General features: G+C 37.3%; 1 protein-coding gene across 3 annotated transcripts in view; it reads left to right on the top strand.

Moving 5' to 3' along the window:
• The window catches only part of LOC102839900 (serine/threonine-protein phosphatase 2B catalytic subunit alpha isoform-like), a 449,181-nt gene that overhangs the window by 373,309 nt on the left and 68,490 nt on the right, over positions 1–7,382 (top strand). The window lies entirely within an intron of this gene.

The following is a 7,382-nucleotide window of genomic DNA, read 5'->3' on the forward strand; positions in this document are numbered from 1 at the left end:
TTTTTTTTTTTTTTTTAAGTTTTTGTGAATTGAATGATAGTTTACATGGGAGAACATCAGCTTTACATTCATCCTATCATATTTCGTTTCATTACAATGATTACAATACCCTCATGCATCATCATTCAACATTGTTTGCTTTCATTCCCTGTTTTGTTTTGTTTTTATGTACACCAAAGCACTCAGGAATATATAACCATTCAGACAACCAAAGGGCATAACCTGCATTCCTGCCCCCCAGCCACCAGCACACAGCCCCTCTCCCTCCTTGAGTCTAGAGTCCCCAGCCGCCTCATGTCATCATCTCTGCATCCATCTCTTGGCATCGCCGCTTCTCTGGATAGGGTCTTGCACTCTGCTCTTCTCCCTTGATGGTCCCAGGGTCCTCCATTCCTGGACTGCAAGATCATCCACTCCCCTCCTTTTGTTACAAAACATCTACCTTTACATCTGCAACAATTGCAATCAGTCCTGATACCAACTATTAACTATTGAACCACAAGAATCTTATCCCAATCTAGTTGCTGTTTTTGATCTGGAAATTCTTAACTTGCAATAGACTCTACCGTGACAATGTCAAAAAGTCTTAGTGACATCACTTCCATGGAAAATAATGGTGTTACCAAGTGTATACAGACTTAATGTGAACTTGGTGTCAAGGATATTTTAGAGATAACAACTATCATTGCAAGCTAAAGCTCAGCGCTTGATACCAAATAGAAGCTTGAAGGTGGAAAGTGTGTTATTTGATTACATAGATACTACCAGTTTTCCACATACCTCCCACCAGGGTATGGTTACCTTTACCAAGCATTTGGAGTTGATAAGTATCATCTGTATTGAATGAAAGCAAAGCCTGGACACAGTGTTTACTATGCCCATTGCATATCCTTCAGTAGCTTAAAGCTAAAGCTCTCTCTTTTCTTAGTCTATACTTGCTTAAGCCTTATACTTGACTTATATTAATATAAACTACAACTTAAAGGAATGTACCAGCTGAGCTGGTAAGGAAAAAATAACTTCAAATATTTCTTTCTTGTTGACAACAAAAATATTTAGTGGATGAAATTTTGTTTTCTATGTGAAGTTGTAATGTTAGAAATGATTCACAGTATTACACTGGATTTGGACTAATTCCAAGAATCATATTTTTTAGCGCTAAATTCTCTGGATCTCAGTACTTAGATGTGACACATTAGGTATAAAATTGTAGACTATTAAAAATATAGACTATTAAAAATAGCCAGCCCCTCCTTGAGGAATTGAAACTGAGTCATATTACTTTATATTTCTTAGTTACCAGATATTATATCTAATTGTATATATTATCATGTATGTTGATTAGATACATTATTTAAATATAAATACATTCATATTTTATTTCTATATTATATATACAAAGTATCTTTGTGCTTTGAAAATGACATTCTGGGTACTATAGTTCTATTTTACAAGCAGAAGGTCAAATAAGGAGAAATATTAACTGAGTTCACATAATTTGTATTGTGTGATACAGACTCAAGTATTATTTCCAACTCCCTATTTTACAGACCAAGGTCGCTATGGGTTGGAATCAACTTGACGGCACTTAACAACAACAGTAATTTTACAGACCCCTTTATGATTTTAAAACAAAGAATCTAGCCTCTGAGGTGACACCTCTCAGAGCAGTCTTTGAGCTGTGATGAATAGCCATTCACATCTCCCATGAGCTTCATATGTTAGGCCACGAGTGGTGGCTCGGACATGACTTAAGAGAGACAGTAGCCAAAGGGAAAAGGAGAACACTTCATCAGCGTATGCTAGGCTCCCTGGAGGGAAAGTTTGTGTACTTACTCTTATGCAGCAATAACCTGTAACTTCCAACAACTACAGTCAGAGTAGACTTGGTGTTAACTGCATTTTTCCTACTTCCATCCCCAGCCTCTCCTTAGTGATAACATAGATGCCCTAATATTTTAGGGGCAACCTTTTTGTAATTCATTGTTCATAAAACCCAAATAGACCAAGAAGCTAAGGTAAATAAAAGAAACATAATGGTGTTGTACTAAACCCATATAATAACAGAAAAAAAAAAATAGCACTTAACATTTCTGAATAGCACCTTTAAAGCCAACATTATAGGTTCAAGCAGTTAACGATATGGTGCATTGCATTCATTTCACTTAACATTTTGAATCTCAGAAATTCATCACCCAGTTGTTGAGGATGCCCAGATTTGGAAATCCTATCAAGGTCTTCTTGGATCTTGGTTGGCTCTGTACGATAAGCACTGGACTACTAACCACAGGTTAGTGGTTCAAACCACATGCTGGTCCTCAGAAACACTATACAGAGTCGCTTTGAGTTGGAATTTAACAATAATGACGATAGGGTCTTCTCAGAAGTATTTTATACATAGTTCTTTCACTTTCAGCTGTTGTTTTTAGGTGCCATCAAGTCAATTCCAACTCATAGTGACGTTATGCATAACAGAATGAAACAATGCCTGGTACTGCAGCATCCTCACAATCATTGTCAAACTTGAGGCCATTGCTGCTGCCACTGTGCGAATTCATCTCATTGGGGGTCTTCCTCTTTTTCTCTGACTCCACTTTACCCAACATGATGTCCTTCTCATGGGTTTGGTCCCTCCTGATAAGATGTCTGAAATATGAAAGACGAAGTCTCACCACCCTGACTTCCAATGAACATTGGGGTTGTACTTCTTCCAACACAGATGTTTGTTCTTCTAGCAGGATGTAGTACTTTTTAGTATTCTTCTCCAAAACCATAACTCAAGCTCCAAAACCTTAACTCAGACTCATAACTCATCAATTCTTCAATGGTCTTCCTTAGTCATTGTCCACATTTTTCATGCATGTGAGGTTATAGAAAATACCATGGTGTGGGTCAGGCGCATCTTAATCCTCAAATTGACATCTTTGCTTTTTAACACTTTAAAGAGGTTTCATGCAGCAGAGTTGCCTAATGCAATACATGCATGTTATTAATACATAAAACTTCTGTGTTGTCATTGGAATATAGAGTCTGTCTGACTTCTTGTCTTCAACCAGCAACACTTGGATTCAACACTGATCATTTTAGATAGTGTCACATTTTCTGTTGCTGCCTTTCCAGAACAGCAACCATGTAGTGAGGACATAGATAATATAATTCAAATCAAATTGCCATTGAGTCGATTCCAGCTCATGAAAACCCTTTGTGTTGCAGAGGAGAACTACTCCATCAGATTTTGTGGGTTGTAATCTCTATAGAAGGAGATCACTAGGCCTGTCTTCCAGGCATTGTTGGATAGGTTCAGACTGCAACTTTTCATTTAGTAATCAAGCACAAAGCATTTACATCAATCAATCTCCATGTTATTAACTGCTGTCCAATCGATTCTGACTCATAGGAACCCTGATGATTTCTGAGGCATGGCTGGTGGGTTTGAACTACCAACCTTGTGGTTAGTAATCCAGTTCTTGCCTTACAGCACCACACCAGGATTCCATAAAGAATTAGTTTTTAAAGTCCTGAAGGGTTATGTTTTCGGTTTCTGAAAAATTACTTTTCTTCTGTCTTCCTGCTTTCCTTCCTTCTTCTATTTTCTTAGATCTTTTTTTTTTTTTTTTTTTTTAAACCAACACTATTGAACACAAGCCATGTGTGGTACAAAGTACTGAAAGACAATGAATGGGTACTATTTTGTATTCAGGCAGTGTGGTGGCTGCAATGTACGTGTGATGAGCACTGGACTGCAAACCATAATGTCGACAGTTTGAGCCTACCAACTGCTCCAAAAAAGAAAGATGTTGCTTTCTCCTTCCACAGTCTTGGAAACCCTATACAGGATTACTACAAGTCAGAACCTACCTAATGGAACTTAACAACAGCAATGCTTTATGCATCCTTTACATCCTCATCCTCCCATTTACTTTACTGAAAATTTTGCATTTGAATTTTTAGTTGTTTAAAAATTCATTAATATAATTTTAAGAAAAGAAGCAGGTAACACATACGAAAACAAAATCACACACACAAACCTAATATTTGTTTATACTATTTCATACCACTGCTTGTCATACTGTGGCAGCTTGTATGTTTTTTGTTTCTGTGATTCTGGAAGCTATGCTGCCAGTATTTCAAATACCAGTAGCGTCACACCTAGACGACAGCTTTCAGTGAAGCTTTCACACTAAAACAGACAAGGAAAAAAGAAGGTGTCCATGTCTGAAATATTAGCCACAGAAAACCTTAAGAATAACAGTAGCAGATTGTCTGATATACTGCCAGAAGATGAACCCCCTCACACTGGAAAGCACCCATAATACAACTGGGAAACAGCTGCCTCCTAAAAGTAGAGTTGACCTTAATAACAGGGATGGAGCAAAATTTTAAGAAACTTCATTTGCTGATTCGGCTCAATGAAGAAACAGCTGCAAACATCCATTAATAATTAGAGCATGGAAAGTATGAAGTATGAATCTAGGAGCATTGGAAGTTGTCAAAAATGAAATGGAACACATGAAAGATTTATATACTAGGCATTAGTGACCTGAAGTGGAGTAATATTGGCCTTTTGCATCAGGATTGGAGGAAGATTCATTAGCAACCTGCAGTATGCAGATGAGACAGCCCCTTGTTTGCTGATAATACAGAGGACTTTGAAGTATACTCATGAAGATCAAAGACTACGTTGCAACATAAAGAGAAAAAAAAAGTCGTCACCAATAAACAACATCAGGATAATTGAAAATGTCAAGGATTTCATTTTACTTGGATCCACAATCCATGTCCTTGGAAGCAGGAGTGACGAAATCAAATGATGTATTATATTGTTAAATGTGCTGCAAAAGATTGCTTTAAAACAATGCTGTCATTTTGAAGACTAAGGTTCACCTGACCCAAACCATGGAATTTTCAGTTACCTCATATGCATGGGTAAACTAGGCTATGAATAAGGAAGACCAAAGAAGAATTGATTCCTTTGAATTATTTGTGATGATGAATACTATTAAATATACCATGAACTACCAGAAGAACAAACAAATCTATCTTGAAGTACATCCAGAATCCTCCTCAGAAATGAGAACAGCAATATCTTGTCTCACGTACATTGTACATATTCTTAGGAAGACCAGTTCCTGGAAAAGACATCATGTTTGGCAAAGTAAAGGGCAAGTGAAAATGGAGACCCTCAACAAGATATATTGACACAGTGGCTTCAACAGTGGGCTCAAACATAGGAATAACTGTAAAATGGTGTAGGCCTGGACTGTTTTCATTCTGTTGTATATAGAGTTGCTGTAAGTTGTAACTGGCTCAATGGTACTTTATAACAGCAACAAATTACTTTACAGAAGTATCTGACACAATCTCATTCATTTAGATAAGTAAAAGTATCATTGTCTAAATTTCATGTGTGAGACTTGTTACAAAGTTAAAGAAGGTGTCATCGGTACTATGAAGGATGTAATTGGGAGAAAAACAACCTGGACCCATAGCTGTTGAGTCAGTTCCAACTCATGGTGATCGCATGTGTTACAGCGTAGAACTATTCTATAGGGTTATCTTGGCTTTAATCTTTATTGAAGTGGATATAAAGGCATTTCTTCTGCAATGCTTCTAGGTGGATTCACACCACTAATCTTTAGGTTAGTAGTCAAGCTCAAACTGTTTGTGCCATTTAGGGATTTTTTTGCAAGGTATACCCACTGCCATTGAGTAGATTCTGACTCATAGTGACCCTACATAGGTTTTTCAAGACTATAAATCTGTACAAGAGCAGACAGATGCATGTTTCTCCCTTGAAATGGCTGGTGGGTTTGAACTACTAACCTTGTAATTAGAAAAGCAGCCCAACACTTAACTCACTGCATCACCAGGTATATAAAGAGCGAGAAGGAAATTTTATTAAGAAAAATGGGGCAAGAACGAGAGGTGGACATACAGGATTTTATATAGTGCATGTATGATGTATATATGTATGTAGAAAATTAATGTACCTTTAATGGTAAAAAATGAATGAGGCAGTTCAGACAGAACATGGGAACACTGAATGGTTTAAAATTAGGAAAGGTGTGCAACAGGGTTGTATTATTTCACCATACTTGTTCAAGCTATATGCTGAGCAAATAATCCAAGAAACTGGGTTATATGAGGAAAAACATGGCATCAGAATTGGAGGAAGACTCATCAACAACCTGCGATATGCAGATTATACAACCTTGCTTGTTAAAAGTGAAGAGGACTTAAAATACTTACTGATGAAGATCAAAGAGCACAACCTTCGGTATGAATTGCATCTCAATGTAAAGAAAACAAAAATTATCACCACTGAACCAATAAACTACATTATTGTCAATGGAAAAAAGATTGAAGTTGTCAAGGACTTCATTTTTCTTGGATCAATCATCAACACTTATGGAAGTAGCAGCCAAGAAATCAAACGATGTATTGCATTAAGCAAATATGCTGCACAAAACCTTTTTAAAGTGTTGAAGAGCAAAGATGTCAGCTTTAGGAATAAGGTGCACCTGACCCAAGCCATGGTATTTTTAATAGCCTCATATGCATGTGAAAGTTGAACAGTAAATAAGGAAGATAGTAGAAGAATTGATGCTTTTGAGTTATGGTGTTGGAGGAGAATATTGAAAGGACCATGAGCTGCCTAAAGAACCAACAGATCTGTGCTGGAAGAAGTGCAGCCAGAGTGCTCCTTGGAGGCCAAGATGGCCAAACTTTGTCTCTCAGACTTCAGACATACTGTCTGGAGGGACCAGTCATTGGAGAAGGATATCATGTTTGGTAAGGTGGAGGGTCAGAGAAAAAAAGGAAGACCCGCAGCAAGATGGATTGGCAAAGTGGCAACATCAATGGGCTCAAGTGTGGCAACAATTGTGAAGTTGGCCCAGGACCGGGCAGCGTTTAGTTCTATTGTGCATAGGGTCACTACGAGTCGGTACCGACTTGATAGCACCTCTGACAACACTGTGTATATTCATAAATAGTAAATTATTTCAGATTGTTTAAATTTCAGTCATTACATAGATTTTAATGAAAATCTACCTATGAAGAATCTTACAATAGGTACTGAATTAAGCAGTTTAAACATTAAATTTCAAGGAAACTGTTGTTGTTTACTGTTGAGTGAATGCTCACACATGTCGACCCCATGTATGCAGAGTAGAACCGCTCCTTGGAGTTTCTGATGCTGTGACCTTTTGGAGGGAGATTGCCAAGTGCCTCTATGTGGATTCTAACTGCCAAGCTTTCTAGTAGTCAAGCACTTAAGATTTATTCAGTGAATTAAATGTACAACTGCATTGTTATGGTCTAATTACATAAAATTTGAAAACCTGAAATCCATTTTCATTAGTTACTTGATCATTTGCTCT

This window comes from Chrysochloris asiatica, unplaced genomic scaffold (assembly GCF_000296735.1).
Source record: "Chrysochloris asiatica unplaced genomic scaffold, ChrAsi1.0 scaffold00211, whole genome shotgun sequence".
Taxonomy (NCBI): Eukaryota; Metazoa; Chordata; class Mammalia; order Afrosoricida; family Chrysochloridae; genus Chrysochloris; species Chrysochloris asiatica.